This window comes from Cupressus sempervirens, chromosome 8 (genome assembly GCF_028749045.1).
Source record: "Cupressus sempervirens isolate cs-2001-9-10 chromosome 8, ASM2874904v1, whole genome shotgun sequence".
NCBI classification, from domain to species: domain Eukaryota; kingdom Viridiplantae; phylum Streptophyta; class Pinopsida; order Cupressales; family Cupressaceae; genus Cupressus; species Cupressus sempervirens.
The window spans coordinates 423,144,931-423,157,923 of NC_143125.1; the positions used below are offsets into that span (position 1 = coordinate 423,144,931).

Consider the following 12,993-nt stretch of genomic DNA (forward strand, 5'->3'; position numbering starts at 1 on the left):
CTCATAAGCATGTGAAGAATTGGAAGATTTTGAGAAGAGGAAGATACTTCAAAGAACCAGTTAATGGTTTTGTTTGAGTAGGACATGTAATCTAGTTAGTATAAGTTAAGAGAGGTTAGGGTATGTTTTTCATTCAATAAGTGTTCTTACACTATGTCTTAGAGTTAGTAGTTGTCTAGTTTAGTTTTTTTATGAGTTGTTCTTTTCTCAATGACTATTTTGGAGGAGTTTACAACTAGTTGGTTGGCCACATTTCAAATCATTTTTCCATGGGTGTGAGTGTATCAAGTTTCTAATTATGTAAGAGAGTCTTTGCATACCTTTTCAAAAAATTTAATTGAGTATTTGAGTCTTCATGATGTCAAGAATTTATATTCAATAATAGTCTCTAGTTGGTATTATCTGTAGGTTTCCTATTCTAACAGTTAGTCTGGCAGCAACTACTATCTAGTTTTAACAATCACTCCTACAACTAGTTCTCTTTCATTCAATAGACAATCCTGTAGCAACTACTATGTGATACAAAAGACAACTTTTATAAAGTATGAAGAAAGTACTCATATTAAATATGCAGTACTCATGGAGGGACCTGAATTTCAATAGTCAAGGGACTTGTACTTTCAATTATTTGCAAAGTTGAAGCTTCTCACAACAAAAAATGGTACTATGTTTATGATTTCCATTTATTCATAATATTTATCATTTTTAGTAATTGATTATCTATGTATTGCATTTTGTTTCTCAATTATCATTATTCTAATTATATGCTTCATAAGTATTTTTTCCTCTACCCTCACACATACATTATCATTTGAGGATAAACAACCTTTTAGCTAGGGGGACGTATGTGTGCCTTGTGTTATTTTCATAGACCATTTGAGGATGACCTTTCATGATTATTTTTAGGCTGCCTCCTATATTCTTGATGAAAAATATGAAGATGAGAGATGAAAAAAAAAAGTATGGAATGATAATAGTTTTCATGACTATCTAATGCCTATCCCTTGCTTGAGGACAAGAAAAATTTCAGCTAGGGGGAATGATGAGCCTATAAAATGTCATATTTATATTTATCTATTATAAAACTTTATCCCATGGTTTCAATATATTTCCAACCCATTTCCATACATGAACTTGATTTATGAAGCATTAACTATGATAAATGATTTATTGATTATCATTTGCATGTGTAGCTAATTAATGCTAAATTATGATGATATATTATGATAAGTGGTTATTATTAAAATATAATTATCTTGAGGTGATTAACATATCATTTGTGAGGTATTTGAGTCATTCATGCAGCTGGGAAGAAGGAGAAGCAAGTTGACACTTGTCAATATTCAATAGTTGTAGGAAATGCAAAAGAAGTCAAAAGTTAGTTTTAGAAAAATGCCATCTCTCACTCAATTCTTAATGAAATTAAGAATGGCTAATGGATTTGGAAAGATAAATACAAGGAGCACAAACCATTTTGAGCATTTGATTTAGTTTAGAATAGTTAATGAGCACCAAGGATAAGAAATTGACTGAGTAAAAGGTGGCACATTTTCAGGTAGCAGAAAACCACTTTCAATAAAATGATCATAACTTCTACGTTTCTTAATGAAATTAAGATTTTCAAAATGATCTAGAAAGATAAAAAGGAACAAAATAACTTGGTAAAAGACTTTTATTTAATTCATAATAATAAAGGATTATCATGCATTTGAGTTAACTACTAAAAAGGTGGAACAGAAAATCAGCACACTTAGTAGTTTTCTAATAAATTTCTTCCTTGTTTGACGGAATGATGAGACACACTAGTATATTTGGGCTTATTTTTTAACCTTTATTGGTCAAAATTTTGCTCTATTTTTCAACCAAACTTTGACCAAATTCAACAAACCCATTGGTGAAAATTTTTCTCATCAAATTTTCAACCAACCTTCTGGTTGGTCAAAAAAATTGAAATTGTTAGCACATTTTCTACCAAGCATTGGTCAAAATTTCAACCAACGCTTCATAAAAAACTGTCAAGCGTTGGTCAAAATTTTGACCAATTCTTGGTGGAAAATTGCCAAGCATTGGTCAAAATTTCTACCAAGCATTGGTCAAAATTTTGACCAATACTTGGTAGAAAATTGCCAAGCATTGGTCAAAATTTTGACCAATGCTTGGTCAAAAAAATTTTGAGGCTCAGACTTGTTGAGGTCCACTTAAGCAATGACCCTTCCCATGAATTTTTTTTTTAAAACCTTTCTAATGAGATAATGTGTTATGAGCTCTCTATCAGTGGGATGGAACATGAATCTAGGAGGCAGTTGTGCATCACCCATATCATGACTATAACTAAAGTTAAGATAGTTGGGTGATGCACAACTACCTCATGGATTCATGTTCCATCCCACTCATGAAGAGCTCATAACACATTATCTCATTAGAAAGGTTTTACACAACAATTTCATAGGAAGGGCCATTGTTGAAGTGGACCTCAACAAGTGTGAGCCTCAAGAAGGGTTCAATTTGCTCCTTTATTATTCACTATGTGTATAATCCCACACACCCATTTGATCTCAAATTATGATATGTATAAATGCTCAGTGCTCCAAAACCATCCATTTCATGCCTTCATCTATACATAATGTCTTTCTAGTTTCTTTCTACTCACATGACCATTTCATTCCATATGATCATCTAAAAATTGTCACTCTAAGCTCTCAATTGTTTCTTCTTGATTGATCATCTCATAATGACTGATTTCTCTAACATAATCATTTTTTTCCTAACATGTCACCTGCTAATATTGTGATTAATAGTAAATACTATGATTTATCCCGATCCTAGTTTCAATATTGGCTATGGTATTGTTATTATGATAAGCCATTTTGTTAAAGACTATATCTCTCAAAATAGTGGCATGTACTAGACAACCTATTCATCATGTATTTGAGAGACAATAGCCTTCACATAAATATAAGTTTCTTCTTATCATCTCTAGAGAAAAATATAAGACAACTCAAAACTCAAAAAAATTGAGTGTAAGCTAGAACCATACCCAGTATTCTCATCATGAAAAAATAGATCAAGTAACCATCATCCTCCTCTAGATCTAACCCAGAATCCTTGGGTATAAATATTGCCTCAGAACCAAATCTTCTAGGTCCAAAGTCAAAAAACCCTAGCATATTTCCTCCAACTTCAATCTAAAACTTTCCCACCTCAAGTTCTGCTTGAAGATCAAACTTTACAAGTCCCTTGACCTTACCTACTGAATCTAGTGTAGTACCATACACATAACATTGTTTTTTGCATGCATTTTTAATCATAAATTAGAATTAGATATTTCCCAATCAACCCTGTATCCAAGGCAATAAGATCAACTAGAAATGGAGACAAAATTAGAGATATATAAGACTCCTAAGAGATATCTCAGCTTGTTTTTAGAGTGATTGACGAGCCTATGTAGGATAATCATAAAATTGACAATACTAATATGAACTTATCCACTACTAGTTGTAAAAGAGAAAAATGTAAGTTTATTAAATATAAAATTAAAAAATGTGAGGAAAAATGAGTCTTGAAGAAAACTTAAGGCAAAATGGTTTATAAGTTATCAAGACAATACTAAAATATTATGCTTGTGTCTTAACATTAACATTATGACAGATGTAGGAGTTTGGCAACTCAAACCATCTTATCTGAAAATCATTTTTGGCATATCGAGGCAGTATGTCAAAACATGCTTTCACTCTAGTATCATAAGAAATAATGAATTATCCATCCTTCACCATATCCTAAGATAGTAGCAAGAAAAATTGAGCAATTTGATTTATTTTAGAGAGATGTATAGACAACCTTTATCCTATATTTTCTTTATGAAGAACAAAAAGGATCTAAATTTCTAAGGCTTTAAATACATTATTCATACAATTAAACTATTTTAGTTCAGATAGTTTCCAATAACTTCTCCATACTCTTCAAATAGTAAGGCAATGATATAAGACTACTCTAAAATAAAAATACCTTTGGGGAAAAATAGAGAGGAATATCCATGAAAATTGCATAGTTATCAGTTATTGCAAAGTTTGTCATCATGACAGGCTTTGAAAGCATTATGGGAACTGGATCAAGCATTATTCCCTCTTTCATGACAACTTGATAAGTAGCATAGGGAGGAGTATATTGGTAGCCAAATGTAAATATTTTTCTTTAACATAATGGAAAAATTGATCAGGCACATAAATCTATATTTTAAAGCAGTTTATAGTGTTCTCAAACATCCTTTATGAGTAATTACATTAACTACAAAATCTAAATGTGTTCTGCTATTGTGGTTTTTATAAGCTATTATATTGTAATTAGACATAGAACTAGGTGTTAAAATTTTATTCAATCACTTTTATTACATTCAAAGGATCACCAGATCAAATAGATTCTATTCCCTAGCTTAATTAATCAAAAATACTATAACGGTAGAGGGAAGAAAGAGAAAGTATTACAAGGCAGTAAGTTAGGCATTTTTTTTGTTGGCACAAACACTAGAGCCGATTTTCCTCCTTTTGCATGCTGAATTATTGATGTGTAATTTGGCTTGGTCATTGCCTGCATTCGAGCTTCAAAGTTGGCTATATCAACACCCTAGATATGAATCTCTAACAGTACAAGACAGATACTGGGGGGGAAATTAAAAAGGCCATGTGTAGTAGCTCCAATCCACTCATTAAGATCTTTAGCATTTGCAAGTGAAGTAGAAATAGAAACAATGCGAATACGATTTTCAATTTGACTTGAAATATACCTCATTCTAGAAATAATTACTTTTAATATGGGACCACCCTCTCCACCATTTAAATGAATTTCATCAACAATAAATAAGTTGACTTGCTACACTTTCTTACATTGTTTCCATCTGCGAGAAAATGAACATAGTATGAAACTAGACTGGCAAGATTGGAATATGGATATAGGGACAGGTGACCTAGGGATGGGAACACCTCACCAAAAAAATATAGAAGTTGATCTCAGCAATCACTAGTTATTAATATTAGCCGACCATCTCTTCCTAATCCCTTTTTTTGGGCAAAAAGGATCATTTATTTACGTGGCATATCAGAGATCAGTAGCAATGTAGAGTAGCAACCCAAGCATCTATTAAATAGATGTTGATATTCATTAAGCATAAGACTTCAAAGCTACAAGAGGAGATAGAATAAATTATTTCAAAGAAATTGCATTTATCCACTTCTGATATGAAAAGAAAAGGAGGATAATCATAGGATTCAAGATGCAATATCTATAGATCAAATCAAAATAAATAAATAGAAATATATGATAAAAATAGATTGAAAACTTCAATAAAATCACCTGACAGGGACAAAAAAATGCAAGTTACTAGTGCATATTAGTTGTTGGTTCATCCACAAAAATTACAGATGGGCTGGCAGTTAGTTCACAAGCAACAGACAATCTTTTCTTTTCACCTCCACTGATACCTCACACTTTTGCATCACCGACAATACAATCTATGCAACTTACCAGATCCAATGCCTAAGAAGAAAATTTTAAACAAATTATAAGTACACTAGTCTAGCAGAAAAAACTTGGCTTCAGTCACAATAATCACTAAAATATTTCAAGATTCAATGGTATAACCAAGTGAATTCGATCTCTCTTAAGAATTACATTGTAAAAGTTTGAAAATGATATTAAAATACAAGGGCTTCAACCTATAGCCTATTACCAAACCAAATATCTTAAAATATCATGCACACCTAAACATAAATAGCACCCATGAATTTGAGAAAGAAACAAAGTCACAATAACACAAAAATTGAATTCCTAAAGTCAGTGAGGAAGAAGATATTGAGTAAATGTAGATATTCCTTGCAAGATCTTTATATAGTTTTAGTAATATTTTATGGTGCAAAGAAAAAATATTCATGTATAGATAGCATAAATATACAAGAAAATGCCATGTTTAGGTATCAGATGAAGCTCCCAAATTCCTTGATGCCATTGGAGAAATTGTGATAGAAATCCTCTATTTTATTTAAAGTCCTCAAAACTTGGTTCAAGTCATAGAAAATAACCTTCAATGCACATTATTATTCATGCTCATAACTATACCCTGAAGCTATGCAAATGAGACACAAGATTCATGATAGTATTTTTGTGTCACTGTGTGTTGTGTGCTATAGTAAAGACAAATTTTCCAATTCTAGCTCTTTAGATGGGCAAAGAATATCAAATTATCACAATATAGTTGAACTAGTTTCATTATTATAGAAAATATCGGCACTACCCTACAGTCTAATTTCAAATTTATCAACTAAAAAAATAATCAAAGGTCCATTTCATGGCTACTGCAAAAGAGACTACATTAATATTCTATAAACCTAAATCTCTAGGAAAGGAAATTTTAATCCTATAGCATCAAGATGTTGAACCAAACTGTAACAAGAATTGACCCCATAGCTTAACCTACCAACATACATAAAGGTAAGTTTGTTGAAAATTTAGGTAGTTGAAACATCTCAAGATCTATTAGTGACATCATCTATAAGATATTATGTATTTGAATTGATGTTATCAAATAATGATGCACAATGCACCAATATAGAAAATTTAGAATAAAAACCCTTGTAATATAGGAAATTTTGGATGCAACAAGTGAATTTGATAAAACTACAACATAAAAGACTAGAAAAACCAAGCCACATTGGTTTGAGTTAAATAGACCACTCTATATCATTGTCAAAAAAAATACTAAAAAGAACAAAATCAGTAAACTCTACAAACAAAAAAAGTAATTATACAGTATCAATGAAAGATATAAAGGACATCTTTCAAGTTTAGATCATCAAACGGGAAAAAAATGATAAATTTGTTACAGTAACATGACTATTAACACTCTAAACAAGGCATTGTAGGTCTAGAGGATGTATGAGTCTCTTCTATTTTTTCCCATTAATGTGTTTAGAAATAATAACTTACTTCCATTGAAATGATGTACCCCAATCTTTGCAAGCATAGCACAGTATTCTATTTTTGATCTATGAAGAGGAGGGTAGTTGTTTGCAATTATAATAATCTTTCCTACAAACCAATAAAACATATAGTGGTCAGTAACCTATCATTTACAAAAGAAGTGTACTTAGAAGCCATACTCATTACATCTAAATATCCTATTCTCTTCAACATCTAGAAATGCGCAAACATAAATGTAAATCCCATGAACCATAAGTTCTCAACACTCACCACATAGCTCCTAAGATTTCAAAGTACTTAATGTTTAATTCTATACCACACACTTACAATATTAGTGATGAAATATCATTTATCAAATGCTAGCAAAATCCATGCAAAGTTCAGACTTCCTCATCCACATTAAATATTTTCTCAAATATCACAACATTAACCAACATATTTTCTCAAATATCACAACATTAACCAATATTTAAAACATCCAATTAATGTTGTCATAAGAAATGTTATACAAAATTCAGCTTCAAGATGCATACAACTTAACATATTCAAGCTCATGCCAAAAACCAATTGGATTGTGCATGTTCTTTTATCAACATGACATGAGCAATATATATAAAATCTATTCATTTCAAATAGTACTCCTATAATCTAAACAAAAATTTAGAGGAAAATCTAAACAAGAATGACATTAACTCAACTAGATTATTTCCATTCTTTCCAAAACTATGATAGCTAGCACTATTCACTTTAAATTATTGAATTTTCAATCTTTCGAATCCTTCAATCTTTAGACTAATATGACCTAGATTTTATAAAACATATATAGTACTTTCTTGGAAGTTCTTACAACACTTTTTCATTCCTACATTTTGTTTCATAATTGGTTACTTTTATTTATTTTTATTAAATTATTTTTTGCAAAATTAATGTCCAAGAGTATGTCCTGACAACAACCCATTTCATGAATTTGTCAAAGATGACAAAAAAATGTTAGCCAATGTTGTAAATGAATTTTTCAAGGATGACAAGGAGAGAGACAAGCTCATCAAGATTGATACCTACTATGATATTGAATCCATCAAGAAATTATGGACGTATGTTCTTAGAATTCTCATTGAGTACATCACTCTTGATCCCAGGTTCAACAGGATAAGAACACACCATTTTGTTTTGCTGAACCACTTTAGGCATGGTGTTAAAATTTATTTTCCCTTCTATCTTTACACTTCCATGTCTAAGGGTATTGAGGGTTTCAAGAAAAAAATGGTTACTAATCCCACCCTTCACGAAGGACTTCTTCTCCTGGTTTACGAGTTTTTGAAAACCCAAACCAGAGGAAAAACCCTTGGTGACCCGGGTAGTGAATTAGAGGATACTATCAGTTCAAACTTGGAGGATGTTCAAGTCGTTAAAATAGAGGATGAGGAAAACCCCACCAAAACCACCTCTATTTCTTGCAACCCCTGTATGCCCAATAGAAAGAGTCCTAGAAGCACCCCCTCCCCCATCCCCCCAAGCCTGAGCCTCGGGAGGAGAAAATTGGCAGTGGGGAAGAGGAGGAGATGGATACTAATTCAAAGTAAGAAGACAAGGAGCTAGGTAAGGACAATTTGAGTGAGGTGGAGAAGGAGAGGGATAGCAACAAGGAGGAGGCTACCCCTATTTTCCCTTCATGTAACCCTAGGAAAAGAAAGGTCGACTAGGCCCTGATTTAAGAAGAAGCCCAGATTCCTAAAACCCATGGCCCTGACCCCCTCATATCCCCGCCTAAGGAGATGAATGAAATTATGGTGGAAAGAAGTGGGGAGGTGGTAAGGAAGAACAAGAGGAGGGCTTGGATAAATTTTAACATGGACACAACTAGGTTGGGTATTGTCAGAGAACCAGTGAACATCTAGGTGTTGGAGGACCTTGATGGTAGAACCCACTATGACAAGTTAATTGACCCTGCTATGTTGGTCATTTCTAACAACACGTGGGAAACTAGCTTCAATTTCATAAATAATGTGACGAATTGCTTGGTAGATAATTTTTTCTTTATCAAATGGTTGTTTCAAGAAATGGAGGCCCTTAAGGAAAACAACAACCAGGACACCAATTAGAATACCTGCAGGGTTTAGGAGACCACAGGAAAGAAAACTCCCCAAGTTGGTAACCAAAACATCCATAGTAGCTAGGACACCAAGGATGGACGAGAGGAAAAACTCTCCTTGGTTGAACAAAAAGTCTAGAAGCTCGAATCCATCCACTAGGTGTTGACTAAACAAATTGTGGACACCCTTCACACTCTAAATGAGAACATTGTCAACTTGGGTGACTCTCTAATGAGAGTTGGCTTAGGTAGGGACACTATAAAAAAGACTGGGATGGATTTTGGGCAGATGGAGTTTTCTCATACATAAGCCAGGGACTAGGTGAACAAGGCGGACTAGGTGGAGATCTAGAACAGGAACCAAGAAGGAGCAGATAGTTAGAAGGACAATGAAGTTGTAGAAACTTTACATGACCTAGAGAAGGACAACCAATAGTCTGCTTCACTTTTGGTTTTGTTCTTTTTTTTGGTTTCTAGCCTTTGCCTCCTGGCCTCAGGCCTTTTGTCGATTTTTGACTTTTAGCAGCAGTCTCTTGTTAGCTAGAATTTTTCATTTTCTTTATGTTATGTTGTAAAATTTTGGGTTTTAGGTTCCCTATAAAACCTATTTTACTTAATCAAAAACAACCCATTTCATGGCCTAATTTGCAATTCCTCCTTTATAAAAAATTTAAAATTATATATGCTACACTATTTTTGCATTAAGAGGGATCAAAAATCATGAAAATGACAACATTCAACATTTTTTATTTCGTGCAAAAGGACAATTCCCTCATAAAACTAATGGTACAATTTGGATGTCAAGGATCACCCAACTTCATAAGACAAAAAAGAAAACATCCCACCTTAGAAGTAAGCATATAGACTTGTTTATTGATCTCTGATCTTGCCATAAGATGTCAACAAAAGAGCGGTAGGCCATGGAAAGAAAAATGTAATCTACATGAAACAAGTTCAATCAACTAGTCCACATTTTATCTACCATGTGAGGGATGATTAAGATTTTATACATTCCAAGGATATTCAACAATACATAAGTTAATAAACCATTCTATGGTAATAGCATATATATGCATTTGATATAAGAAAGAGGTAAGAAATCTTGGATGTCTCACCTCAATTGGTGTCATCAATTCTAAAGGCTTCTCCCAACTAGACCGCCTTGTCCTTTTATTGTACTAGTATCTACATGAAAAGTAGTACTTGAACATGAGAGAATAGGCATAAGATAGTCATAGCTAAAGCAATGAATCAGTAAACTATGTTGAACCAAGAGAAATTAAAAAAAACCTTTCTTTTAAACAACTTGCACCAAGTATTTCCAAGGGTGTAGAACTCTCACAATCTAGCTATGTGCAGTCAATGGATTATAGTCTCACTGGGCTTGCAATTCTATTCATAATAAGTCCTCTTTGGCATAGAATGCATTGTAGTGAATGTTATTGGCACCAGGTTCTTCAACTTAAACATTCACCTCCATAACCTACATACAAATTTTCAATTATTAATATAACCACCAAAAAGCATCATTGTATAATACATAATGATAAAATTATTTTATTTTTCCAAAATGTTCTGATTGTGGAAGTCTACCACTAAAATATTGACCCTAGAAAACCTAAATGTATTTGCAACCAATAAAAATATCATTAGTTGAGATGGTACAATCTCTTAGTATAGTAAATGACACAATACCATAAGAAGGGCCCCCAATCCTTCATATACCAAAAAACTATATTCAACAGAGAACACTCAACCTAATTCACTACTTCACCAAGTTTGTATTCTATAGCCATGTCCATACAAGCAACAAAAAAGTGTTGGTACACAGGCGCATATAAACAAGGAGCAATCATTGTTCCATACTTCCATGTTTCACCTTGTTGTAGTGTCCCTAGACTAAGAATCCCCATAAGTTTAACTTCTACTTCTATTTTACCATCCTAAATTTAGAATAAAAAAGAGAAATAAGCTCCAAAAATAATAAATTATAAATTACTCATGTACATACAATAATAAGCATAAAGATTCTATGTTCAATCAAAAGAACAAAAACTCTACTTTTTATAGTGTTTGATTAATTTTCTTGCAAACTTCAAGGTCAAAATTTGATTGGTAGTTTTTTCTCAATTCATCAATGTTCCTATTAATTACATGTATTAAATACCATTTTACCTTTTGCAATTAGATTATATCATTACAAAGTATGACCCAAAACAAACTAAATTAATTCTTGTCATCCATTCTCTATCATTTCAACTTTACATTTTTAGGTTTGCAAATTCTCAATCGTATTGAGAATGCTTGATTCTTATGTCTAGATATTGAAATAGTAGCAACATGAGTGTGAAATCAAAACCTAATAAAATTTATAGACTAAACAACATTTGTACCTAATAAAAGTGCGAAAAGAAGTTGTATTCATAGTTTACAATAGTACAGATAAAGGACATTGTTAGATGCCTAGATCTACAATATTGTTTGTCATTAAGAGTTTTTTGTGCTTATTTGAGAAAACATCTAATTTCTCACACCTGTTATTAAACAAATGTATTTATACATAATTTATAAGTCCTACTATAGTTTAGAGTAGATTAAAATAATTTGATACATTATTCATAAACTTTTTTGAAATACTACCTTCTTTAAAGAATGAGCATTTTTACACAAACCATCCTCTCTAGCATCAAACTCATTTTTCCTATAATGTGGCTCATTTGGATCCCCATAAGGAACAACCATCTCCACAAAACTTAGCCTTTGGGCAATAGATCTCTGACCTCTACTACCATCATCATATGCAACAGAGTAAATTACCAGCCCCTCCCTTGGGGTAAAACCTACCCAAAATTTGCACTGAATGTGACAGGAGGTACATAATGTCATCATTGAATTTTTTTAAAAGTATGACATAATAAATATCATGTATCTTAACACTTAGTCAAAATGAAAGAATAAAAAAGAAACCTTCTGCCAATCTACATGGAAGCCATTGACACAGAAACTTGGTCCTTCTGATTGCACAATCTGTATAGGCTTGAGATCACTTTGATCCAGTCCTCCATGAGTTTCTCCTATAGTATATTTTTAAAGGGGATCTGGAGGTGGCAAAGGAATTAATTTTTAATCTCCAAACTCTATAACCATCATTTTTTGCATATCAACCAAAACATGTATGCCCTCAACTAGTCGAGCATATCCATTCTCCACTGGCAAATCACTTTCAGTTCTACAAAATATAAGTGGTCTAGCTAGCCTTTGGTTTGGGCCATCATGTTCACTATGATATCCAACACACCTAAAAAGATGGTGTCATGGTGATTTAAACAAGTGACATTTATTCAATGGAAGATGCTCAAAGCATGCACTGCAGTTAACATATAAGGAAAACATTTATTGTGAACATGAAATTGCAAATAGTGTAGAAAAATAATAGACAACCTACCATGGATCCACCATTACCAGATCCATATCTTCAATACCCCTCTTCTTCATTGCTTCCTTGAAATGCACATAATCTTTGGAAACAGACTCACGGTCAGCATACTCCATTGCATCTTGGACCAAATCCAAGAGATTTAAAAAAAATACTCATTATCCATCAAAGCTATAATGCAACAGGCTTCACCCATGAAGTTCTCATTCTATAAAAAATTATTAAATCCTTCTATGCTGAACACAGTGGAAACATATTTCGAATACAAAGAATAAACAAACAATAGTAAAAAAAAAGTAATATCAAAATTGAAAAGAGGCAATACAATGTAAGAGATGCTCCACTTATTGGCTCTAATAATAAATTAATAATGATGAACAAAAAGTGAGAGGTATAACACAAGTTCCATCTTTTCAAAAGCTCTAAACATTAGAACTAGTAGGCCAAACATGAAATCATAACCCAATAAGAAAACACAATGTAGAAAAGAAGATTT

The 12,993-nt window shown here is 32.5% G+C and overlaps 1 pseudogene; it reads right to left on the reverse strand.

Annotated features, from left to right (window-relative positions):
* Positions 1-10,457: 10,457 nt before the first annotated feature.
* LOC149543039 (spermidine copper dependent amine oxidase 2-like) lies at positions 10,458-12,613 on the reverse strand (annotated as a pseudogene).
* Positions 12,614-12,993: the final 380 nt, after the last annotated feature.